Source organism: Anser brachyrhynchus, assembly GCF_964034855.1.
Source record: "Anser brachyrhynchus genome assembly, chromosome: 2".
Taxonomy (NCBI): Eukaryota; Metazoa; Chordata; class Aves; order Anseriformes; family Anatidae; genus Anser; species Anser brachyrhynchus.
The window spans coordinates 83,666,343-83,693,535 of record NC_137695.1 but is presented as its reverse complement, the minus strand read 5'-3'; the positions used below and the strand labels follow the sequence as shown (position 1 = coordinate 83,693,535).

The window sequence follows — 27,193 nt, the reverse complement described above, 5'->3', positions numbered from 1 at the left end:
GCTCTTTAACACACAGAGTAGCTTTGGTTCTGTGATGGTTTGCTTATAAAGTACCATTAGTACTGTTTATCCCAAAGAGACTGAGAAAAGATGCAGAACAGATGATGTGGGCCAAGCACTAGTAAAAATAAATTCAAATGGACTGTTCAACTCTGCCTTTCTTCCCTCTGTTGCTCTACCAGCTTAATTTTCTGACTGAACTTGCATGTCTGACTGCCATAGAATCACAGAATCATTTAGGTTTGAAAAGATCTTCAAGATCATCAACTGTCAACCTACCTACTGAGTCCCATCGCTAAACCATGCCTTTTAGTGCCATGTCCACACATCTCTTAAACACCACCAGGGATGGGGATTCCACAACTTCCCCAGGCAGCCCATTACAATGTTTCACCACAATCTCTGAAAAGAAAGTCTTCCTAATATCAAATCTAAGCATGCCCTGGTGCAACTTGAGACCATTTCCTCAAATTCTATTGCTTGTCACCTGAGAAAAATAGATGGACACCATGACACATGACAGAAGTTCTTTGGAAGAAGCTCTTGAGTTTTCTATCTTCAGTAAAACAGATATAACCTGTCTTATTTTCATTAAGATGTCTCAGTGATGCAGCAACGTGTTTGCTGGATCACAGTCTTCTTTTTCTGACTTTGAGTGTCAGCATTTCTGAAAGGCTTCACCTTCTTTTTTCAATTTTAGAAGCATTTCTTTGTAAGTGTACTATGCATTTACTGTATATACCTGTACACTGAAATGTAAGGAGGAAGTACCTTCTACACCCACAGAACACTGCCAGGATGGAATCAATTTTGTTCCTTTGCAAAAGGTATCCATCTGGAGATGCAGATTAAGCAATCTGTATAATTATTTTTCTGTTCCATGATAAACCTGGAGGGTGCATGAGACATGGCAGGGTATTATCTAAGATATTAAGAATGTTATTGGAAAATTTCTAGTGCAATTTACTTTTGTCAGCTAATGAGAAGTAATGCTAGTCCTGAAATCAGTGCAGGGATTATGTATGGAATTAACCTTAACAGAACATGTATTTCATCAGGAAAATTTTAACACAAAATTAAAATCAGCTTTATTCTAAAAACAACTATTTGTATTTCTCAATCTACTCTATTTAGTTACAAATTGTCTCTAAAATGTATGGATTTCTTTGAAAACTGTGCCCTTTCCTCACTGGTGCACAGTCAAAGTGAATTACTGCAAGTATTTTATAGCAGCCAATGTTTCAATTAGTACTTTGCATTTTTAACTGGTTTGTCAATTTACCTTATTGTATTCTTCATCTGTAGTAAGTGTTCAATTGATTTCTATTCCCATTTATTTTAATATATAAAATAAAATAAATAATTTATAAGCTATGCTGATATGGCTTATTCTCCTTGCATCCAGAGATGTCATCAAAGACACTGAGAGTAAGGCAGCCAACTTTGTGAATATTTTGATGAACTGGAATTTAAGCATTGTTTCATAAATTGATTTTATAGTGACTTCTGTGTTGGGTTCATGAGCCTCTTTTAAGGCTATTTTAAGATGTTGTGTATACAACAGATATAAATTAACATAAGTTCCAGACACTTCTGTTGTTTAAGATCACTCCATAATAATTCATAGTCTACAATTGTGGCAGGTAGTTTTATAACTGTTCACATAAATTTATGTAAGTCACTAGTAAAGTCAAATATTTTACTTTGAATTTACAATTATTACAAATACTGGATATTAGAAGCTAAAATGACTAATAATATGTTTGCTGTATCAAATGAATGTATTAGGTCAGCTCATTTTTCAGACCGTCTGTTAGAATCCTGTGGTATTTCAAACAATTATTTTTCTATTTCCTCTGTGCAAAAAGGAATATACATACCCACAAAGAAAGAAAGTGTAAACAGAAAACAAAAAGTAAAGAAAATTAAAGGGACATATGTTATTATAAATTTCAGTCCCAGTTATGTGACATTTTAAAGGAGCTCTTTAAGAGGATGGTAAACAGACAGCACTTAGAATTGAAGAACACCTTTTCAGACATTTTGAAGACTCTTTTTTCTCCTACTTTAGTTACCTTAATCAGTTAACAATATGCCAGTATCATCATTAGCTAGTATCAGCAGGGCTCACAGCTATACAGAAGCTGGAGTAACTAATGCTGCTGGCTTTGGCATCCTCAAGGAATAGCTGATTCTGTCACCAGCAACCCCAGTTCCTTTCCTGTATCATAATGCTAAGTCTGGGATTTTCTTTTCTGTGACAGCTGCTACAGAATCTTGTTCAGCAAGTGAAGCAAGCTCTGCAACACTAAAATAAGTTTGATTTTACCTCCAGTCTGTCTGGTTAAAGCAAAGGTAAAGCAGTGCAATTCCCCACATTCCTATACACAGTTTTGCCATGTGGCTATGTCAACTAAATCAACATCAGTGTAATATGGAAGTCCTCAGGTTACCACACATCTATTGTTTTTATACATGACATCCAACTTCACATTCACTGATATCTTCATCTGTTCTCACAGCACGAAGACCAAAACTAGAGTGCTCTCTGCTCCCAGAGATCTGCCACCTCATAGCTGCATTTCTTTGTTGCTATCAGAGCAGAAATGATCCTTTACTATATTGAGTTCCTTTTATTTTAACTGTTTATGATCATATGTAACCATACAGCAACTGTCACACAGAGGCCTTTCCTTAAAAGTCATTTGGTGCATCAGTCCAGTCGCCCTCTTTCTCCCTTTAGTTCTGTTAGGTACAGGGCTCAGAAATCCTGGAGCTGAGTTAAAGGACATTTGCCCACATTATGTGTTATCAGCAACCAATGCAAATCTCTTAGATTGAGTTTTTTGGTTCATTCTAAAACCCTGTGTAAGGACAGCTTTCCTGTGGATGATCCATTCTCTTCCTGGACTAGAAAAAGGAGATGAATGGAGTTGCATGAAGGTATTTCAAAACTGTTTCAGGATGACTGGTCTGCCTCACTGCTTCCTTAAAAAAAAAAAAAAAAAAAAAAAAAAAGCTGGTCCTATCCAGGACTTCTTCCTACCAGTGAAAAATTTCTGGAGCCAAGTCATTTGCAGTATTGTCATTTCCATATGCATCTCATCTAGGAAGCATGGGGCGGATCAATATGTATGGGAGCAGATCAACATGCTCAGTTACACTGGTTATAGTTTGCCTGTGACTTCCCTCTGGTGCTGCTTTCTCTGATGATGACAGCTGTACCAGCTAAGAGGACAGATACTGCAAAATAGAGAGTGTATTCTTTTGCTTCTCAAATTTCACAGGTCAGCTATCAAGCAGTAAGAGTTTGTGGTATTTGACAAACATTCCCTGGACACCTCTTGTCCTTGCTTTGTCTGGTCTTTGAAGATGGCATTTTTGCTAGTCACTACCATCCCTTGGAAAACCGGGGGAGAGCTAGGTCTTTATGGTTCTCCATCAACAGACTGTGCTTCAGCAGTCACTCTATATTCATCCCTAAAGCAGTGTCAGACTTTCATCTTGGCCTACTTCTTGATTAAGAGGTTAATTAACCTTCCCATTTATTTCTGTATGCCTTACGCTATTAGGTTTGATGCAGCACTTCTCCCTCAACATCAAAAAGACTATTTTGTTTTATCTGCACAGGTGTAGGCATTTTAAAAAATCCCTTTTTTCATGTTTCTCAATGAAGGAAGAGTCAAGTCTGTTCACTGCATTCAGTGATTGCCAAGAAGATACTGAGCTATATTCAGATTGTTTCTGAAACTGCAAAAGCTCCACATAATTTTGGTGGAAGGTCAGAGAACATTCTGCTGGAGCTTTTTCATTTGCAATGCCCAATATTTTAATTTTGAAAATGCTTATGTGACTGATTACCTGATGTTCCATCCACACCTTCAGTAGGCTCAGTTCCACTTGCAAACCATCCAGACAAGTACTGCTGAAATTATCATCCATGAAACAGGAATTTGAGATCCTTGCCTGGATGCTTTCTGATAACACAGCTGCTCAGAATTACAGCAAACAGGGATACAAAGAAATATTTCCATACATAATACATAATACATCCCAGTCCTTCTTCTTTTCTGTACTTCTTTATGGGTAAAATTTTTGCTTTTGAGAGAGGCAGAAATCGCTACCCATGTAAACCATGCACACATGCACATAGCAGTGGAATATACTTGACTATATGATCCACAAAAGTTGCACAGGAAAATGTTTCTGCTCTCAAGCAGCAGGACACAGCTACACCTACTGTAGAAATGCGTAATCTATATGTATATTCTAACAGTATTTATTGGAAAGCAACATTTATTTGCAGATTTACTACATCCTGGTAATAGTATTCTGCCATTTAACTTATATTTCTTAAAGGCTCAAGTTTGCTTGCCATGGACGGTTTCAATATACTCTTAGGGGTTTGCTTCCTCTGAACTTGGGTATACACATATCCTGTTTAGAAACATTATAAAAAGAACTATTTAACTCCTTTTGACATCACAGGAGGTACAAGATAAAATAAAATAAGTATTATGTTGTTATATTTGAGCATTAACACAACATTATACCATTAGGGTGTACACTAGGGTGTAATGCATAAGATAGATGGATTACTGAAAACGCATTACTACTGAAACACACTATCTAACATTACTCATTGAAGTGGATTTGCATTTTTTTAGCAATATAAATGAGTTCACAGCACATGCATAATACTGTCTTCAGTTCAGCTGTAACACTCTGTTTCTAAATATTCCTACTACATAGAGAAACTTCTTGCAAAGCCTTAGCCTGATAAGAAGAAGCTCGCTCCTAAGGCTGTTGAAATCAATGGACTCCATAGACAGACTGTGACAACATCATTGCATAAAAAGTATTGCTGTGTTACAATCATATGGTTTGCTGAAGTGTAAGTAGAAATGCAAACCTCCAGCAAGTCTCTACTAATGCTGACATTTTAAGTGTCTTAGCAGTAGAGATATGAAGTAGCATCAATTAATATCTGATTGGGAAATGGAAAAAAAAAAAAAAGAGAAAGAGAAAGAGAAAGAGAAAGAGAAAGAGAAAGAGAAAGAGAAAGAGAAAGAGAAAGAGAAAGAGAAAGAGAAAGAGAAAGAGAAAGAGAAAGAGAAAGAAGAAGAAGAAGAAGAAGAAGAAGAAGAAGAAGAAGAAGAAGAAGAAGAAGAAGAAAAAAAAGAAGAAGAAGAAGAAGAAGAAGAAGAAGAAGAAGAAGAAGAAGAAGAAGAAGAAGAAAAAAAGAAAAAGAAAAAGAAAAAGAAAAAGAAAAAGAAAAAGAAAAAGAAAAAGAAAAAGAAAAAGAAAAAGAAAAAGAAAAAGAAAAAGAAAAAGAAAAAGAAAAAGAAAAAGAAAAAGAAAAAGAAAAAGAAAAAGAAAAAGAAAAAGAAAAAGAAAAAGAAAAAGAAAAAGAAAAAGAAAAAGAAAAAGAAAAAGAAAAAGAAAAAGAAAAAGAAAAAGAAAAAGAAAAAGAAAAAGAAAAAGAAAAAAAAGAAGAAAGGGGAAAAAGAAAGGGGAAAAAGAAAGGGGAAAAAGAAAGGGGAAAAAAAGAAAAAAAAAAGAAACTATTATTTCCTGGGAATTGATAATTTCTCATGTAAAACATCAGGAAATGTTTCTTTTCTTCCACATGAAAGAAGCTTCACCTTGAAAAAATAGCTAACTCAGAAACTAAAACTAATAACACATATCGTCTATGCATTGGTACTATGTAGCCTGCTTGAGTGCTTCTGCCTGCACACAGTGGAGGGTGGAAGTTAAAGAAAGAGGAAAGAGAAGGAAGTGATGAGCACCTTTGACTGTGGCACCAGATTAAATTGACTGCAAAAATATGGTCTTAGGAATATGTTAGCAATAGCTGGTTTTTTTTATATATATATATATAATTTTCCCTTCTGTTGTCACATTTTTCTTTAGACTTACTTCACTTTATGAAGCTGAATTACTACTATAAGCCTTGAAAAACCTACCAAACTGACTTAGCAGTCCCCTAATTACCATCTACTTTTATAAAGGAATGAATTTTGTCTCTGTGACAGCTAATTTACTGGTCTGCTATGGCAAATCTAGGTGCAATGGGTTAAGACATTACAGCCATTGACTGCTTGCCTTGCCACACTGTCAGTTACCAAGACCTGTGCTTGAGCCGTGGCCTCTGCAGCTCCCAGTCTTTCACTTTGGTGCAGCTGTCACCACTGCCAGCTGTACCAGAGGACTGCACTGCCTGGGGCTGGCACGTGTCCCTCACTGTTGATGTCTGGGGGCTGTGACCATTGGTGTAGCAGCAAGGAGAAAATGTGCTTCTGTTAGTGTTAGGGAGAATCGAATGGATGTTTTATTAATGTCTCTTAGGTGATGGGTCATACAGTATAATTAAGCATTGCCAAATGTACTTACATTATCAATTAATTTATGTATACTGGGAAGTTTAGGGAGTATATTATCAAATAATCTATGTATACTGGGAAACTTAGGGAGTATACTGAACAGTCAAATGAATCTTTGAAGGGGAACCCTGGGAGGGAACAGATACAACCTGACCTTGGATAAGGGCCTGGAAGTGCTGGAATGAGTTGAAGCAGAACCAAGGAGCGGAGGGAGCATGCGTCGAGTGAGAAAGGTGAAAAGTTTAGCAGAGAGGAAGATTCCTTACTTCATCTGGACGACCACCTGGACGACCACCAGAGAGCACCACGCATGTGCAAATGGGAGGAGAGCTAATTAGAATGGAATGCGAGGCTGATGTTGCAACCTGTAATGAATATGTATGCCTTACGTAATGTTGAATGTATAAATAATGGCTGGGAAGTAACGGGACTTGAAGCCAGATTTGGGCACCTGCCCCGGCTTCCAGCGCTGAATAAAGCACCTTCATATAATCACTTGGTGGTTATGTGGTTGCTACGCTAACGCTTCCAGTGCCTTAGGTTGTCCTTGATAGTTCTGCCGGGGGTATGTTGGATTCATCATATCTAAGGTGCTAAAAAAGGCTTCGTCTTGACTGTAGTGTACTCTAGAACAGGTGTTGCACAAAAAGAACGGCTACAGTGAGGAAAGGCTTTGATCTGTTATTTTTAGAAAGTTAAAAAAACAACTACTATATAGTAGAGCACAATTCGATTCAGTCATGACATCTTAAATGCATAAAGGAATTAGTCACAGTAACGTGTGACAAATACCATGTGTTTGACTTCTAGGCATCCTGCCACCTACTGGTCTCCTTTACATGTCTAAGAAGATGTTGTAAAGCTGCCTCTCTTAAATAGAGATGTTTCAGTTTTACCCTCTGTCAACATCTAAGTATCCTACCCCTCTGAGTTCCCAGGTATAATCTGTTTTTCTCCTTTGGAACTGGTGTCTACGCTGGGCATAAAGGAAGAGGTTGATGTTATCTCTTCTTTCTCCAATAAATAGCAGGTTAAATGTACTCACGAGTGTATGGAAAGAGTGGTGCTAGTACCTATCTCCTGTGCCCAAAGCATAGTGAATCATCAGTGTCACTAATTCAGAGTAGTACCCTACCTATAAATGCATTCAAAAATTAAATTCATTGTTACTTTTACACAAGCTGTCCCATTTTGAGTAATTAAATGTTAAGCTAGAAAGAAAGAAAAATAATGGTTTTATTTTAGGATTCGATTGTAAAATAGATGATTGTAGGTCTTTAAAAGCAAGTGAGGGTTTTATTTGCTTCATTTGGTTGGTTGGTTGGTGTTGGGTGTTTTGCTTGTTTGTTTGTTTGTTTTTTCTTTACCTGGGTCTACCAAACTGCAGTCCAGTGCTGCAACCTTTGAGTAAGAGAAGATAGAGGCATTGTACTATTACGATTTTTTAAGGATCCAGTAAATCTTCTGAATTAAACCTTACAGGTAAGGTAATCAGGGTGTTGACTGGCAGGAAGAGAAATGTGGCTGAGCAGATGACACGCATAGCAGATGCTGGGTACACAAAATGCTTCATGGTCTGTTGTAGCACTAAATCCATTACTAAAAACACTAAACCCCATAATAAATGTCATAAATATCTTTGCTGTCACAATAGATGTAGAAACAGATGTTGACAAACTACTGTTTGCATGTTGCCCCATCCAAACCTGTGAGACTTAATGAAAGTGGACAAATGGAGCTATAAAGGAGTTCATATTTCCTCCAGTTTCCTAAATAGTGAACAGATTATTGTTCAGAAACATTAAGGGAAGAGATGCTGGAACTGAGAACTTTGAAAAGAGAAGACATACTGAGGCTCCTGTTTCTTGAAAACATAGTTTTGGGTACCAGGTGCTGAATGCAGAAAAATGCAAAGAACATATATAATGAGAGAAAGAGAAGCAAAATCAAGGATATTTTTTTCCCTCTGCTTTCTACTAGATGTAGCTGTGAATCCTTGGCATTTTCCCAAGAAATCATTATTCATTATATTTCTACATTATCTTTTCCTGGGTAAGAGTTAGACATACATATTTTATCCCTTCTTTCTAAATATACCACACTGTTTCCTCTCTCTGTTTTCTATGTATATCACTGTTATTTTCTGCTTCCTGTTAACACCTTTTACCTTTTGAAATTTATACATAGTTCAGTGTAACATTTTTCATGCACAAATACATTTTTATAATGTATACATTTTACTTCCAATCTATATTTGAACATTATTTCACACGGGCTTTTTGACCATCCATTTTCTAATGTCTTTACTTTTTTTTTACTTTTACTTTTTACTTTTTTTTACAAGTGCTGTTTTTCTCTCCTGTTAAGTAGTGTTGGATTTGATCCTGTTTCTAAGCTGCTCCATTTCGTAGTGACATAGTCAGACATGATTTCAGTCTTTGCTATACTGTGAATTTTTACCACCGAAGCTGAGAACAGTTTATGATGCTGAGAATTTGATGGAGTTAACTTTACCATTTTCTTGCTGATCCCCTCTCCACCACTGAAAGGTAAAAGTATCCTAAAGCTACCTCTCAGTTCTAACTGAAACAACCTTCCCTCCCCTCCCCTCCCCTCCCCTCCCCTCCCCTCCCCTCCCCTCCCCTCCCCTCCCCTCCCCTCCCCTCCCCTTCCCTTCCCTTCCCTTCCCTTCCCTTCCCTTCCCTTCCCTTCCCTTCCCTTCCCTTCCCTTCCCTTCCCTTCCCTTCCCTTCCCTTCCCTTCCCTTCCCTTCCCTTCCCTTCCCTTCCCTTCCCTTCCCTTCCCTTCCCTTCCCTTCCCTTCCCTTCCCTTCCCTTCCCTTCCCTTCCCTTCCCTTCCCTTCCCTTCCCTTCCCTTCCCTTCCCTTCCCTTCCCTTCCCTTCCCTTCCCTTCCCTTCCCTTCCCTTCCCTTCCCTTCCCTCCCCTCCCCTCCCCTCCCCTCCCCTCCCCTCCCCTCCCCTCCCCTCCCCTCCCCTCCCCTCCCCTCCCCTCCCCTCCCCTCCCCTCCCCTCCCCTCCCCTTCCCTTCCCTTCCCTTCCCTTCCCTTCCCTTCCCTTCCCTTCCCTTCCCTTCCCTTCCCTTCCCTTCCCTTCCCTTCCCTTCCCTTCCCTTCCCTTCCCTTCCCTTCCCTTCCCTTCCCTTCCCTTCCCTTCCCTTCCCTTCCCTTTTTGGGAGATATTTGATATTGAGAGAAATTTCAGAGAGGTTGTATGGGCATTACTCTGCTATACAAAAATAAGTGTATCACTTTAAATCACTTTAAATCACTCAAGATGTAATTTTAACTATATATTAGGGCAAATGCTTGTTTGTACTTACATACAATGAAGGTAGTCATGCTGATTTTTGGAGGAATTTTCCTGAGGTGATAAACATCATTTAAGTTAGAAGGAGCTTTTGCAACTTCTGAAAATGTCAAGTTTTTCAAATTCCATTAACATTTACGTGTCTAATAGGAAAGAAGACCAATAGCTTTTTTACAGAAAGCATTCATTGTAAAACTAAAATTAATCGCTGAAAATATAATAATTGCAGACAATCTTATTTGTGTTCTGGACAGCTAACTAGAAAGATCAAGATAAATGTTAACAGTGCTTCCTTGTTCTGCATCTATTTTAAAGGCTCAGACTGGGACTTGGAGAGAGATGTATAGGCTCCATTTTAGGTAGAAGTATCTATACTTCATTTTTCATTATATAAAAACTGTATATACCTTTGTCATTTTCCCTCCCTTCCTCTCTCTCTCACACACACTATCCCTTTCTCCCTCCTTCCTCTTTTCTCCCTTCCTCCTTTCCTCCCTTCTTCATTTCTTTTCTCCCTCTCTCCCTTCCCATATCCCTTCCTCCTCTCTGTCCTCCATCCCTTTCCTCCTTCATACTTTCGCCTTTCTTCATTCTTCCAATAAGTCCTTTTTAATATACTTTTCCATAGAGCTTTAATTTCATAAAATCATTGTATAAATTTTCTTGGCCACTCAATGGTCTTCCTGTTTTGGAAATCATCAGGTTACCAGGTATTAAGTAGATTGCATGTTGACCTCCAGTTACTATCTTTGGATGTACATATATTGATTATGAATTACAAAAAATCCCAAATATATATCATTTTCCTACAAAAAGGAGAAGAAAGAATGATTTACAATAAAATTTATTTAGTAGACCTAACCACCTTGGTAAATCTGTCTGTCGCTCTCTCTTTTTTTTTTTTTTTAGAACTGTCAGTATAGACTCAATAATATAATTAGAAACATTAAAGATATATAGTCTTTTTTTTTTCCTTCTGCTACAATGCCAATAAACAGCTAGTGTTCAACAATTAGGCACTTGTTCTTACCATGAATGAAGGAAAGATAAAGGTTGAGTGGACAAGTTTCTGACATGAGATTTAAACCTGGAAATCAGGACCTGGAAATCATCCTTGCTTGGTGGCATGAAGGAAGTGCTTTTCTTTTTAATTTCTTTACAAATTCGGGAGTTCTGGATGAAGATCCTTCAGAAGTAGAAGGAAATATGATCTTTAAGTTGGAGTAGTAGGGTCTGATATCTTCCAAAACTTGGATCTGATACTTAATATAGATTGAAACTTACATTATATTGTGAAACAATACAGAGACAATCAACATTGACAAGAAACAGAAAATTAGGCAAATATGAGAAAATCACAATTTAGCCCTCTTATAGATTTAAACACCTTATCCTCAGTTGATTGGTGGTCACTGAAAGGATCAGCGCCCCTTTTATTTGCTGCTGTTCTGGAGGAGAATGAGAAATACCAAAAAGTCTACTGTACTTATTGCTGTTTCCTGATGGTTTATTGATTTTCCCTTTGCCAACATGCTTCTGGATACTGCTTTAGCACACTGAAACAAGTCTCCCACAGCTATTTTTGTTTTGTTTTGTTTTGTTTTTCACATTCTAAATTATTTTTCTACATTATGTATCTCCAGTTCCCTAAAGGGGGTGTGGAGGTTGGAGGAGCAATAAACATCCCGTTGTTATAAGCAGAGTAGAATGCCCTCTCCACACAATGTATGCTGAAGCAGGAACTACATAGCTGCTGCCTCATCATTTGGGTCAGCTCTGTCCCTCCCTGTGAGGCATTGCTTTGAGTCTGTGCTCTATGTCAAAATGAGAACTTCAGCTCTGTTACCAGGCTAGGTAGCAGGACATGAATTACTGAGGAGCAGAAGGCAATGAACAGAACAATGACTTCAGAATTGCTGGTTATATAGCTAGCCTTACCACTTAGTTTTTATAGACTTTTTTTTAGAAGCCACTTTATCACTACAGCCCCAAGTTTATTTATCTACAAAATAAGATTAATGATTCTTTAAATCATTCCCATATGATAAGTATTTATGTTATTTTCAAACTGTTTTCATTATTGATTACCTTACATAAAAGACAGCAATGCCACTTTGTTTTTAACAGCCTAATAGTGTGGAGTATGTAGTTGTTTTTCCCTCCATTGTTGTTTCTTTTTTAGTTGAACTTCATTTGTTTGTGACCCATGATGCTAAACAATAACTGTAGGAAAAAAAAAAAAAAAGTAGCATTTCACAAGCTGACAAATGATTTATCAGAATCTGAACATTTTAATTGGGTACCAAATGTTTCTCCGGTACTTACTTAATATACTTAATATAGAAAAAAATGGAATAATGTTATTCTGTCAAGTATTCTAACATAAATAAAAATTCTGCATACGATTTTCTGCCTGTTATAGAGACAGTCAGCATTTAGTGTACTAGCAATTAAAATGCTGGTTTAAAAAAGTAAATAATAAGAATTTAAGAAGCTAAGGCCAACAAATAAAATATCATAATTGGACTTTTCCCTGAAATTTTGATAGATAACAATCTTCACTATTTTTAAAACTATAATAAGTAAATGAAGATAGCACACAATGTATTGGTGTGGTTGCAGTTTAGAGCTTAGCATTTTGATAAAATGAGTTTGCAAAGGATTTTGGCTGAAGCACAAGCTTTTCCAAGTTTGTGTAGCTCAGATTTTGTTTATAAATATTAAAAGCCTTGCAAGAGTTGTAAAAGCAAAATATTCCATGAATCTTTGAAAATTTATAGATAGATAGATAGATAGATATAGACAGACAGACAGACAGATATTTCAGGAGTTTTTCCCCTAGTGTCAATCAATTCTTTTGTGTAACATTACCCTACAGATAGGAATTCTCTGTGTTTAACACAACTCTCTTCATTTACAACAGTAGTTTAATGCTAGTGACCAGGAAAAACTCTCAGCCATTTATCCTTGCTTCAAATGTCTCAGGCTTAAGCAAAAATTTTTAGAAATTAAATTCAGCCTCTGTGAGAAGATTTGTCTTCACTGAAATCAAAAGTAATCTTAGGAGTTCCCTGTTCCAGTGTACTTTCAGTTGAAGAGTTGATTACCTCTGATTCAAATTTGAATTGCTCATCAGTATGTTAAAACTACATTTAAAATACACCAATAAAAGTTTCCTATAAATATACTGACAGGAATGTCCTACAAAATATTAATATTAATAACCATATTTTTAATCATGTTTTGACTGTTTAGACTTCTTAATAATCTTTTATGATCCTCTTCACAGGAATTAATTTTACTTCTAAAAACACATTACTGTATTTTCTGTAACTATGCATTCTTTGTATTCAGTTATTATCGTCCTGTTATACTTGTTTTGTTAAGAGTCACAAATAATGCATTTTAGCTTCATACTAATGTCTGCAGACTGTATTTAATACATGAAAAGACAGATAGATATGTAATGCTAGGTTTTGTGCAGCTATCTCTCCAACTGATTTTGACTGAAATCAAAGAAATGTCTATTGTTGAATTGAATGACTGGTAAATTTACACCAAAATATATATTTTTAAAATTAACTAAAGGATTTAGTGCTGTCAAATTTGTTACTAACTAGTTGCTTTAAAGAAAAATGACAATGTCTTAATGCATGAGTAAAAGTCAAATGTGCATTCTGGACTGTGCACAAAAATACATCAAAAGTGAAATCTTTCATCTTTTTTATTCTCTTTATTTTTTATTTTTATTTTTTATTTAAAAGAGTCGCTAAGACAACTTACTAGAAAACCCTGGCATTTTACATACACTGATTTCTGTTTGAGGAACACTTCTTTTGATTTCATATTCTTGCCAGAGGGGGGAGAAAGGAAATGTTCATTTATATTCATCAGAAAGCATTAATACATAAATTTTGCTCTCACTGTTGGTTTCAAATGTCAGTGCAGCTACACTTAAAGCAAATTTACATTTACACTCTAGAAATTCTGTATTAGCATATCCATGTACAGTTTTTAGTATCCCCAAATTGCTGCTTTGTTAAGTTTTTATAGGAGTAGTTACCTGCAGCATTATGATTAAGAGTATAGTAAACTTTTATGTAATGAACAGCTATAGTTTTATTCATTGTTGACATGTAACATAGAAAATGTCTTTCTAGACAGGGAAGAGAGACCTCAGAGTGGAAATAGAAGTGGTCGAAATCTGGTATGACACTTCCAGAAGATGCCTTAGTGGCATCATGCCTCTGTCTCAGACAGAGAGAGTGGCCTCACTATTGGATGTTGTGAGCTGTTCACCTTCCTCACTCCACTCAGGATATTTATCTCCATTTCATGGCCACTACCACTGAGGCTGCTATTGACTATTACATCTCCAATGAGTTCTTTCTATATAGGTATCATGGAGACATCCTCAGTCTTCTTGAGTTCTTACATCATGTTATCCTTCTAGCAGATGTCAGACCAGTGAAAATATCCCAGAACTGGGACTTAAGAGTTTTCCCTGAGAGAACCACCACCTGAGAGAACAGAAGGAAAAACAAACAAGTATTTGGCTTTTCTTAGAGATTTAATTACTAAAACTCCTTCAGTCTTACTTCCTGAACTGAAACATTTCCTATTTCTCACTGCACCAAATCTCCATATCTATACACTGGTTTCTGAGAATGCTGTGGCAAAATACCTAAATCTTAATTTCTTTTTAAAATGTTTTTCTTCTGATATCCCATAACAAAATTAATGGTACTCTCATAGACACCTTGACAAATACATGTTATATTCTTACCCATTAAAGACAAACTCTCTGATGGAGCCCCAATGGTTGTACAGGAAGCACTTTTACAGGAGGGGATGGATGGAAAAATTGTGAACAGTTTTTCTGGGCACTCGCAGGCATAGGAGACAAGTTTAAAAAAAAAGCAGTCAGTTCTGAGACTGTGAGCATAACATGGGAAAGGGCTAAAGTGAAGCCTAGCAGTAAATCTTTAACACAATATGAGAGGCTGCTCTTGAGGCAGAATAAGAAAGGAAGGGACAAGAGAGGAGAATTGGCTTGAGAAGTAATAAAGTGATTTTGCTATCGCAGACTGCTTGTGACATATCTCTTAAGCCTCATTCCCTTTTGTTATCATTCTGTTTCCCATACCCAGTATTTGGAAACCATTCTCCACTGTCTTCACATTGACTGCTTTTTTTTTTTTTGAAGTTTTTTTTTGTTAGCTGACATTTCATTTGGAGTGGCTCCTCAGTGTGCTAGTCCAGGGTGATAGCTCTTGAGAAATTAGAAAAATCTAATGATTCTACTTGGCAAGTAGCATAAAGCTTAGTTTATAGAGGAATGAAACCAAGACAAATAAGGACTGATCCTTTATAAGCAAGAATGTGAGATGGCTTGAACTCTACTGGGAACAGATCATGAACATTTTGGGGATAAAAGGATTTACAGACTCCTCCAAATGTTTTTATAATGTTCTCAAAACCCATCGTTCCCAACTCTCTTTTCCTCATCATCAGGACAACAAGGCAGCCAAAAATGAAAAAATAATAATAATAATAATAATTAAGTCCAGGTGGGCCAGTCTTAAATGAAAGTTCCTTTATATTTTCTTCTTCCTTAGAAGGAGATCTTTCCTGCTTCTACTGGTTCAGATTCTCTGAGCTGGCTGTTGTCTTTTAATAGAAAACACTAAGCCTGAAGAGCTGGGTGGGTCTCCAAACCTTGTAGTATGCCTTCAGTTTGGCAAGAATAAGAGTCAAACCTGTATAGTGCATTTTCTGTCTTCCAAACTATGTTCATTTCTCCCTTTTTTCATACTGCATTCCTGTAACCCGCCAAAAGTGCAGAAGAGAACAGCTAGACCCGATGACATCCAGAGATGCCTTCCAATCTCAAACAGACTTTTAGTTTGTTGGAGGACTGTGCAGTCACTGATATACTCCTGCAGCTTGTCTTCAGAGTGAATTAGTTCATATACACCAAAGAAACTGTTTGGTTAGTTAATGATCTCCCTTCTGACTGTGTCCAAAAAGGCATTACCTCTGAAATATTTCTGAATTTGCTTGTTGTCTGTAGTATACCACCTGTAAGCATGGCCTTGAAGCAACTGCAGAAAGTTGTGCTGGTTTGACAAGGTTGCCCTCAGTGGAGGGAAGAAGCCATAGCCAGAAATCAAACACCTCACTATGTCTAGTTCCGGGTATCCAGTTAGCAAAAAAGAGATGCTTAGTGTTTCACAAAGAGCATGTGATAGATGAATTCAGACTGGCTGAAAATGATTCTTAATATCGTGAAATTATTTTTATAGTATATAGAGAAATTAAGAAGAAGGAGATTGAGAAATATTCCTCAAACACATCTGTGTTAGTGAATACGTGATTCAATCTCACCCACTGGGAGCTGGAGTAATGCGTTCGCACAGTTATTAATCAAGACTCTAGATATTGTCAAGATAGTAAAAAATGCTGATTTTTAATTCTTTTTTATTGAAGTTTTAAATTTCTCATGCTTAAAAGTGAATTTAAAGTAGGACAATGCAAATATAAATAACTAATTGCATATAGATATTTACATCATAGCACCATAGCCTACAATAACTACATTCTTCTCCATCTTCATCTATTTTATTCTGTAAAAGACCTGTTGTGTAAACCAACATGAAAACTCTTTGCCCTTGGAGATGCATATTGATGAATATAAAAACTCAATTGCTTCAAAACATAAGAAACATGCTATTGTGCTGCATTTTAATGGTGTGAAATATGAGGTGTTCACCCCGGAATTGATTATTGTGGATTGGATTTAGACATACTGCAGAGAAGGTGATTTGAAAGTTAGATTAATTAAACAGACTCATGTTTTGTCACCAAAGTTTGATTTTTATATTAAATTGCTTTTCTCCTGTCTTTACAATTTTCCTTCAGCACTCTTCCTACATGAAGATGTAAAAAAGAAAGCATGCTGGGGCTTTTTTCTTTGTTACACTTTGATTCTTTTACTGAAAATGGTTACAGTGAATGTAGAGATGTTTAATAACTGGAAGACTTGGTAAATTGTCAGTATTTTTCATTCAGTAGTGCAGTTGTTGTAGACTACAGATGATTTTGTTCTACTTCCAGTTTTACAACTAACCTGCCAGTTAATCTTTCACTTGTCTGTTCTTCTATCTTTGAAGTGGGAATAATGATACTGAGAATCTTTGAAAAGTGTTTTGGGACCTACAGATGAGAAAAAATATGGTAGTTATGCAGTATTTTTAAATACAATGCCATTAGGACCCAGTCTGTGCAACTGTGAAACCTCTCAGTTCCATCCTTCGTAATGCAAGACTAACTGAGGAGCTATTAGTACCACAGCAGCCTGTCTTTTGTTGCCTTATATTCATCCAGAGAATTGTCACCAATCAAAGAATCAGAGTATAGGTTCTCAAATTTTCTTCCAATTTTTACCCTTTATTTTATACATTTCCCCAAAGGTACTAAAAAGCATTGTAGAAAACTTTTAGCCACTTTTTTTTTCCACCTATTCTTCTTAATGGAACAAAAAATACTCTTTTATATACAATATTTGACCTTAAAACAAAACAATATTTATTTTTATTTATTTATTTTAACAATATTACACAACCAATAGGCTATATTTAGGGACAATTTTTAACTTGTGAGAGGCTTGGGGAGTTCTATTAAACATGAACCTACATGAGTTCTAGTTGGAATTCATTTGGAGTCAAATTAACTAACACATTTATTACAGGCCTCATTAATCCAACATTTAAATTAATTTAATTTATGCAAAGAACATCTTGGCTTAGAACATACTGGGCAGATGATAGTGACTCTTAGATTTACACAGTCTAGCAATTTTGAATATAAAAATCCTTTGTATTAAACTAATGTCACCATTCTTTGTAGGGCAGTATCAATACCGAGAAGGCAGTAAACCACAGGAAATATATCATTCCTTTGTTTCACTCAGTTATAACTTCTCAAATGTTGAAATAAAATGCTGTGCTCCTCACTGTTGTCTGAAAGACATAGTCAGCTTTTCAGAGTGACAGAGCAAGAAATGTAAGAACCCAGCTCATTCTCTGATTTGTTGCCTATGTCTTCTGTCTTATCTCCCTTCTTCCGTTTTGAGGAAACAGAAGACTGAAGAGACATCACAAATAGATATAACACAGTACCCCAGTCCATCTTCTTTTCTCAGTTGGAGATGTCCAACAACCTCTGTTCCCGGGAGCAGAGTAGAAACAGGCCAGGACAGTTCCAATATTGAGCAGATACAGTGGAGTTATTTCTGAAGTGACCTCTCCTATAACTGACTAATTTACTCATAGTTGTTACTTTATCTGCAGCATCATGTACTGCAACTTTAGAGGTTTAATGCGAGCTTTTTACCGGGGAATTGTTCTGTGTGGGAAAGTGAGAAGTCTGTACCAAAAATAAATAAATAAATAAATAAACAAACAAACAGAAACAACAACAAAAATTCTCAAAAAAAAAAAACAATCCCATGTTATAAATAGTTTGAGCTTGGAAAATATAAGTATTCCTTAAAAGTCCACTGGAATTTAATCTGTGAGATTTTATGTCAGCCATTTTGTTCCTTACACTTATGGAATAATTTAGGGTGGAAGGGACCTCTGAGGGAAAATCTGGTACAATCCTCCGCTCAAAGCAGTGTTGACTTTGAAGTTAGATCAGGTTGCTTAGGGCCTTGTTCAGTCAAGTTAAATATCTCCAAGGTCCTGAATCCACAGCCCACTTGGGCAATTTTTTTTCAATGGTTTACCACCCTTGCAATTTTTTCCTTAAATATGTAGACTTGGAATATGTAATATGCACAATTTCAAATAATTTGGATTTTCTTTCCTGCAACTTGTATGTGTTGTAAATTATCCTTTCACTGCACATCTTTATGAAGCTTGGCCTTGCCTTATTTTTAGCTACTGATTAGCTTAAAACAGCAATTGCACAAATCCTTTGTTCCATTAGAGCAAGTAAGATACCAAGGCCTCATTAGCCCTTTCTTCTCCAGGCTGAACAAAACTAGTTCACACAACCTCTCCTCATACATCTAGTGCTCTAGTCCCAGGTCACCTTGTTGACCCTACACTGTGGAGTAAATACTCCAGGTTGACAAGGTCTCATCAGTGCAAAATAGTGGGAAAGGATCATTGTTTTGACCTCCAACCTATGCTTCTGTTAATACAACTGAATATGTGGATATACCTCATCACTGCAAGGGTGCACTGCTGTTCAACTTGTGCATGAGAGTCCTGAGGTACTTTTTTACAGAGATGTTTACTTCCCAGTCAGCCCCAAGACTGTACTGCTGCAAGGGGTCTGAGACACAAGAGTTTGCATTTGCTGAATTCAGGTTGTTCCTCTAACATCGTTTCATCAGCTTATCAAGATCCTTCTGGCAGTCCTACTCCTCTGTGTATCTGCTTTTTCCCACAATTTGATGTTATCCATGAGTTTGCTGAAGAGACAGTCTATCTCATCATTCAGCCCACTAATGAAGACTTCAAACCATACTGGCCCCATTGGTGACCTTGGAGTAAACAGTCCTAGCTACCCTCTGCTGGTGGTAGAATTTGAACCACTGAATGCAGCTCCGTGATCAAAGCAGTCCAGACAGTTTTTCACCTACCTTGTAGTCTGCCCATATCTCTCCAGATTGTTTTTAAGGGGCTTATAGAATACCGCATCAAAAACCACACTAAAATCAAAATAAACATCTACTTTTCTTCCCTTATCCCTGGGCATGTTGTATCCTTCTAGAATTAGTTCCAGGTTGACCATGCAGAATTTGTCCTTTGTAAATCTGTGCTGCCTCTTCCCTGCCACCTTCATGTGCCTGGACATTGCTTCCAGACAGATTTGCTTCATGAGATTTCTGGGAATTAAGGTCAGCCTGATTGATCTGTTGCTTAACAGATTATTTTGTTACACTGATATTTGCTTTTTCTCTGTTCTCTGGAACCTCCATAAATAACCACAATCTTTCAAAGATAATCAAGTGGGCTGACAATGATGTAGTCCAACTCTACCAGCACTCTACGAGGTGACCTGTCTTGTCCCCTGGACTTCTGCACTTCCATTCTCCCTAAGTAGTCTGTAACCTGATGTTCATCTACAGTGGATAACACTTCACTCACACAGACTCTGCCACTAGGCTCAGGAGACGGGGATGCCTAATAATAGACCTTGCCAGCAAAGACTAAGCAAAAAAGGCGTTTTCCCCTTTCCTTTTCTCATCCTTTCCCATGGCCTTTGTCAAAGAGTCCCTTGCCTCATTCAGCTGTAGGCCCACCCATTAGTGAGTTGCAATGGCCAACATTTTCCTAAGGGAAGGCATGTAAGAGCCAAGTGTCTGTGCCCTCACCAGCATGGCACCATACCACAGGGTCTGAACATCATGGGCAGAGACAGAGGCTGGTAATAAGGTCCAAAACTGTCCTCAGCAAGACAAGCAGAGAACAAGGACCAAGGTCAATCCAAGGAGTTCAGAAAAAGAAGATGGGGCCAGAGACATGACTGGAGAGAAAGCTATATGAGTTCAAAGTCCATCCAAGAGAGAGGAGCATGGACAGGATAGTAGACAAGATTATAATGTGCATACAAGGGGTGTGTACATTGTACTCTAGAGTATTTGATTGTCAACCTACATGTCTCATTAAGATGTGTTTGTAGATGACATGAGAAAACATTTTTAAAAGCAAGTAAAAATATGTAACTTACAGAGACGAACCAGACCTAACATTTACAACACTGAATTTAGAGACTGATATTTGTAAATATAAAATTTCACTATCCATATTCAATTTCTTAAGACAAGCTGCAGGTGAAAATATATGTACTTTGATTTTATCTATGTGATTTGCACCTTGAGAAATTAAAGAGCTAATTGTTATCGCAGCTAGCTACACCCTGAACTAACTGCAAGAGCAAAAATACATTTTAAGCTCAATCTTGGCAATTTAGGCTGCTGCTTTGAAAAGAAGAAGCTAAAATGTAAGAATATGCATAACAATATGCATATTGATATTCATACATATTAATAATAATATGCAAGCATGAATTAAATATGCATTAAGCCTTTTTTTTAATGCCTCCCAACTTTTTTATGGAGCAAAGACAAATAAGAACAGATGCTTGCTAGCAGTCATTATTACACTTGATGTTAGATGTACACAAATCAGATTACATGGCAAAACTGAAGGTTATTATTTTTGTGTCTTCTTCTTTTCTGAGTTTTTTCTTAAACATTATGTTTCATGTTTTGCCAAGCTACAATATCAGAACAAAGGGCATATGGTCTGAGCCACACTATTGAAGAAGTAATAGATGTATACTAGAAATGAGGCAAGCTCTTAGTCAATGCCCATTTATTTTAGGGGCAGCCTATAATAAAAGTTTGGACATTATCCAGTCTCCTGAGGGTGGTTTGGGGGCATCTCTAGGGACCCATGAATCATGGAGTATTTACACTATAAATGTCATATTTTCTAGTTGTTTGCCCTACAGGGAAAAAATTTAAAATAAAACAAAACAAAACAAAACAAAACAAAATAAAATAAAATAAAACATAAAATTTAAAAAAAGCAACACGAGCTAGAAGACAGAAAAGAAGTGAACAAGAGAGAAAGAACTAAAAATAAAATATAAATGAATGGAATTCATATTCTTATCTTCCCCTTTACTTATTGTTATCATAATCCTATGGTCAGACAGTCAAACCCACTTTCCACTCTTTTGCTGATAATATAGACTATGGAAAGATTGTCTTTATATCTCTCCAAGTAAATTTCCAACATGAGAATATAAGGACATAGCAACAACTGAGAGCAAAGTAGTTGACATGGCAACAGCAAATAACCAGAAGACCTTTTGCAGTCTTTGAAGATGGAAAAGGTTGATTTTCTTCACTAGGAGGAGAAAAGGAAAGGAAAATAAAATAAAACTAAAAAAAAAAAAAAACAAAAACAAAAAACAAAACAAACAAAAAAAAAAACAAAAAAAACCCTCAAACTTTATATACACAATTGCATTGTAATAGTACAATAATTGAATTGCCTCTTGGCCTCTTTTAGAACTGCCAGTGAAATTGTAATGAAGAGTAGTGTTAGCATTGTAAATGAGAAATGATTTACTTAGAGGGCTATGTTCATTACTATTATTTGCTGAGGACCTTGGTATGTGAGATATTAGATTTGCCTTAACCTCTCAGGAGATATTGAGAGGGTATGGCAGGTGAAGATATTAGTTTTCTGTGCAACCTCAAAGGAACATGTATTGGACCATTCTGTACTGTACACTTTTCTTTCAGTAATGTATTAAGGATTAAACAAATAATTTATAAATATGAAAAAAAAAACTTTATTTACTTCCTTTCCTGACTTAATGTAAAATTTGAATGTATAATAATGTATACTAATTTTACAATACTAAAAAAAATCACAATATTAAAACAGATCTTTTTTTTTGCCATAAGCTTTATAGCAAAAAAATATATATATATAGTCATCTATATACATTTAGAAAACACTCCGTTTTTATCCATTATATCAAATGTTTGTTATGGAGCCTATATACATAGCTTATAGTGGAACCATGATTAAGAATATGTTTTAATATTATGCAAAGTTTCCTTTTCTGTTGAATTCATCTACAAATTAAAATACAACAGAAGTAATATTTTTAATATCTCCAATGAAATCATTACCTATTTTGGGTTCTGATTCTCACATTATGTGGTATCCTATTCTTAGCTTGATCCAAAACCCTTTGAAAACAGTGGGATATGGTGGGGCAACTCTTTACTGAATAATGCTATTCCTTCTTGAAAGGCTGAGGCTCAAAATTAGTGAAAATAACATCTAAAACAGATTTCTGAGATTAAATAACATTATGGCTAGTAACAACCCTGCACCTGACAGACAAATCTGTTTATCTTCCTATCTTTGTAGTACCAGCACATTTTTGTTATATTTTTTAATTGATGGATAAAATTATCAACTTGCCAGTTGTTGTTTTGTGTTTTCCTTCTCAAGGGAATCACTTTTTTAATTGTTCCTAGCCCTAAATTACTTTTTCTTTTAACAGGGAGATGTTGGAAGTTATACCGCCTCTTTCTATTAATGAAGTTTACCGTTATTTCTGATTTGATTATAAATTCAGCTTTCAGAAACCAAAGGTACACTCTAGAACAAGCTGGAATATTAAAAGAAGTGTTACATAAAAAGAAGTTACACAAAATATGGTAGATAGCTGTTTTGAATAATTGTTATATAGTGAAAAAATATTGAAAATATATATATATATTAATAAAACTAGATTTTAAAGATCCACGATTTTAGGAAGACTAGCAACTCACAATTTTTCTACTTTTGACAGTACTATATGCTTAGTTCATATTCTTTGTTGCAGACAAGTCTCCAATTTTTGAGTAGATGTTGGGAAAGAGAGCCAGTGGGTCTATAAAATGCAAATTTATTTTAAGTGAGATATACCACAAATAAGAAGAGACTGTTCTCTCTGGGCAACAGACTGCTACAATTCAGCAAACATATTTGTCATTTTCCATGTATGGATGAACTTGTTTTGACCAATTCTTTGAACGTTGATAGGAATGGGAGTTTCTGAATTGAATGTGCAGGATTGTGGAAGTGTATAGTGCTACCTGTACCTTCAAAATAATTATTTTGGACTTCTCTTATAGTTGGTATAGATAACAATGAAGCTTCTGAAAATCATTTTCTGAAAGAGGATATCTAAAATCAGAGTTTAATGCTGCTTTTTACTTCTCTACTAAGGATTAAAGGGTGATTTCCACCCAGCTTCGTCTATAGCAGCCACTTGCACCTGAAGTCTAGGAGATGGCCAAAAAAAAAAAAAAAAAAAAAAAAAAAAAAAAAACAACCTTATGATAACCTAGTATCTATAAAATCAACCAGAAGAAATATTTTTTTATCTTCACATCTGTTTTGCTATCTGGGGCTTGTAAAAAGGTGCACAAGAAAATAAAGGTCTTAATATCTATTACGTGGACGATGGAGCACAAGCTGATTCTTACCAGGGCTATAAATGTACATTGGTCCCTAGCCAGGAAAAATGGCACTTTTGTGCAACATTTTCAGTCCTTTGCAATATGGTCTATTTCAAAGTCCCCCCTCTAGGAAATACACATGGATCCATCACAACTGAGTAAGTACCCAACGTCAATGAAATCCATACAGAGAAGCATGAAATTGTGTGGTTCTGTGACAAGAAACAAATGAAACCAGACTGTACATCACTTTAGATAATCCCAGTTGCATCTATCTGAAAACAAGAGTGCAAAGTAATTCTATTGAAATAAGAAATTCTTATAAGAACTTGATAGGTCACTGCCATGGTAAGATACCATCTTCCAATTTAGTAAAATGTTTTTAAACCTAACCAGCTGATTTATCTCTTCTTACGAATTGTGACTCTGGCATCACTTACAAGACCCATTTCTTTCTTGTTTCTTTGAGACAACTTTTTTCCTTTTCTCTAAAAAAGATCCAGTCAGGGTGAAACTATGAATTGAACGAATCAGCTTCTTTAGATCATCTTTAACAAAGTTAAAGAAGGATCACATGACAGCTGCAGTGCCAGGGATTAAATAGAGAAAAGATGAGATTGCTGAAAAAGTTGGCCTTCTAAAGACTTTTCTTTTTATTTCTTTTTTATTTTACATAGAAGGTTTTATATCTTAGGCATAGTGTACTTGCAAAAGTCTTTTCTTTGGACTCAGAAAAGATGAAATTACTCAGTCAAATCTCCTACAAAACACAGTGTACAGGCTGAATTCACCTGTGATTTGATTTGCCAAGACCTACGGTGAAAGGAAATGGGTTGTATATAAGCTTCTCTATGCTCACCTTCTTTAATAAGTCCAACAAGTAACTGACTTTTATCTTTAGCATACTGACTGTCATTTGATGGAAGCGAGTTCCAGTGATCACCATAACTGAATCCCTAGAATGCCTTGGTGTATGTGTGTGCATGCATGTGTGTGCGTGCAGCCTTTGGCAGAATAGAAAGTTTTAGCTCAGTAACAACCCCTGCTGGGTTGTACAGCACGTTTCCAAATGATTTACCACACAGCTTCCTGTACTGATGAGGCATCATCTGTTAGTCTTCAAGCAATTGTACTTCCTGCTGATTGCAACTTCCTGTTGTTTTTTTTTGACCAACAAAATTGTGAAGCCTCCATAATTCTCCATATGTGTTGTATGGCTCTTATTGTATTATATCAGATTAGGTTTTCTGTGATTTATGAGTTTTCTAAGTAGAATCATAATGGTAGATGGGCTACCAGAAAAGCAAACAGAACCAACCTACAAAGTAGTTTGACAGTATTAGAACAGAGTAGAAGAATAGATGTTTCATCATAATAAATACAGAGTTATTCACAGTGATTAGAATAAATGTAAACCAATATTTGAAATCTACAATTCAGAATGAGGCAATTTCTCTAAGGAGTAATCACAAATACAACATTAAAGTGCCTCATTGGCTCCTGTGTATTGACCTAATATTGACTTTGCTAAACATTAAGCTTCCACAAATTGGCTGAGGATAGAAATGGAACCATAAAGGTTTCTGAATGGAGCATTCCTGTGTATGTACTAGTTCAGCAAAATACCGAATGTTGTTTACCTTTTATGTATAGTTTCTCTGAATCAACATGTTAGCCCCTGATGAACAAGAAGTGATTGTTTCTGAGTAGATGAGTTCATTTGGGTCTTTTTGTCTGTACTCAGAAGGAAAACAGAGTGAAAAAGAATTCTGATTTTGAGACATTAACTACAATAACATCTTCATTAGGCATACTAGGAAATTTCAGTAGTTCCTTAAATTATGAAAATGATTCTCACAAAGCATTGAGCGGAAACTTCAAATAACGTACAACACTAAAAATACTTAAATTGAGTAAAATTCATGTTTTCTTTGTTTGTTTGTTTGCTTAATCCAGGAAAAAAGAAACATGAACTTTTTGCAAACATTACATGAAGAGTGTACACAGAGAGACTGAGAGGAACAGCAATCTTGTTTTGAACAAAACAGTCTTTTAAATAAAGACATTCAGAAAATAACTTACAAATTATTCTTCAAATATGGTAAAAGACAAATAGTTAGCTTAATATGTAATGACATTATAAGGTGTCTTTTCTTGTTGGGGGGGCACTACTTCAAGGTAGATATTCAAAATCTCTGATAACTTCTGTTAAATTGTTATTTGAGTAAATTTTATCATTTCATTTATGATAACTTTTCTTTGTTTCATGCTTTTCTGCACTACTGGAGATTTACTCTTTGCTTTGCTTGGGAGGTTGTTGAAAAACAGGCTAAGAAATACTGAGTAGACTAATAGACAGTGGTCACTGCTTCGTAATGGGAGGAAACTGGAATAATTAATTAAAATAATAAATAAATAAATAAATAATAAATAAAATAATTAAAAGAGTCTGCACTCTGTTATTTCATATATTTCAGGTAGGTATAGTTAAGTAATGAGGGATTGGGGTGAAGAAAAATGTATAATAGGGAATGTGGTATTTCTGAGGGCAACACAAAAGCAACCCTAAAACACAAAATTGGTCTCTTTGCTTGTTTGTTTAAAAAAAATACAAGAAAAAAAAGAAAAAGAAAAAGAAAAAGAAAAAGAAAAAGAAAAAGAAAAAGAAAAAGAAAAAGAAAAAGAAAAAGAAAAAGAAAAAGAAAAAGAAAAAGAAAAAGAAAAAGAAAAAGAAAAAGAAAAAGAAAAAGAAAAAGAAAAAGAAAAAGAAAAAGAAAAAGAAAAAGAAAAAGAAAAAGAAAAAGAAAAAGAAAAAGAAAAAGAAAAAGAAAAAGAAAAAGAAAAAGAAAAAGAAAAAGAAAAAGAAAAAGAAAAAAAATGAAAAAAGGAAGGGGAAGGGGAAGGGGAAGGGGAAGGGGAAGGGGAAGGGGAAGGGGAAGGGGAAGAGGAAAAAAGGAAAACAGAAGAGACTATTTCAATCAACACAACAGATTAGAAATAGACCAGAGAAGGAAAAATAAAATTGTCAAATGAAAAATAGTTTAATTCATAGCAGGGAAACTAGGTTTGTTTTTAGGAAAGACAAAGGTAACAGGAGAAAGTAATCTGGGTCATGGTACAAACAGGTGACTGTATCAGAGCTATCCCTTAGAATAGCAAAGGATGGCAGTAGCAGTGAGCACACTAGAAAAAGAGCATCACTGGAAACGGTTGAAACTATAAGTAAGTTGCACATTGCTATGGTTATCTGCAGAATTATTCACTTCATAAAGTTGTTGTTATAATGTACTACATAAGAGTATCTCTCTGTAAGCTTTGATCAGGTTTGCAATATACAGTTATTTCTCTAAACTTATTATTTTTATGTTTAGCTACCTGTTCCCCTACTTTTTTTTTTTTTGATAATGTTTCATGCTTTCCACCTGTTTTTCT

The 27,193-nt window shown here is 35.8% G+C and overlaps 1 long non-coding RNA gene across 2 annotated transcripts in view; it reads right to left on the bottom strand.

Annotated features, from left to right (window-relative positions):
* Nucleotides 1-6,311: 6,311 nt before the first annotated feature.
* Nucleotides 6,312-27,193, bottom strand: part of LOC308189848 — a 60,304-nt gene continuing 39,422 nt past the window's right edge. For both annotated transcript variants that reach the window (XR_013946645.1, XR_013946646.1), the window contains exons 2-5: nt 11,800-11,934; nt 10,742-10,897; nt 9,725-9,854; nt 6,312-8,928 (exon numbers count right to left, since the gene is read on the bottom strand). This is a non-coding gene — a long non-coding RNA (uncharacterized lncRNA). The remainder of the gene's footprint in view (nt 8,929-9,724; nt 9,855-10,741; nt 10,898-11,799; nt 11,935-27,193) is intronic.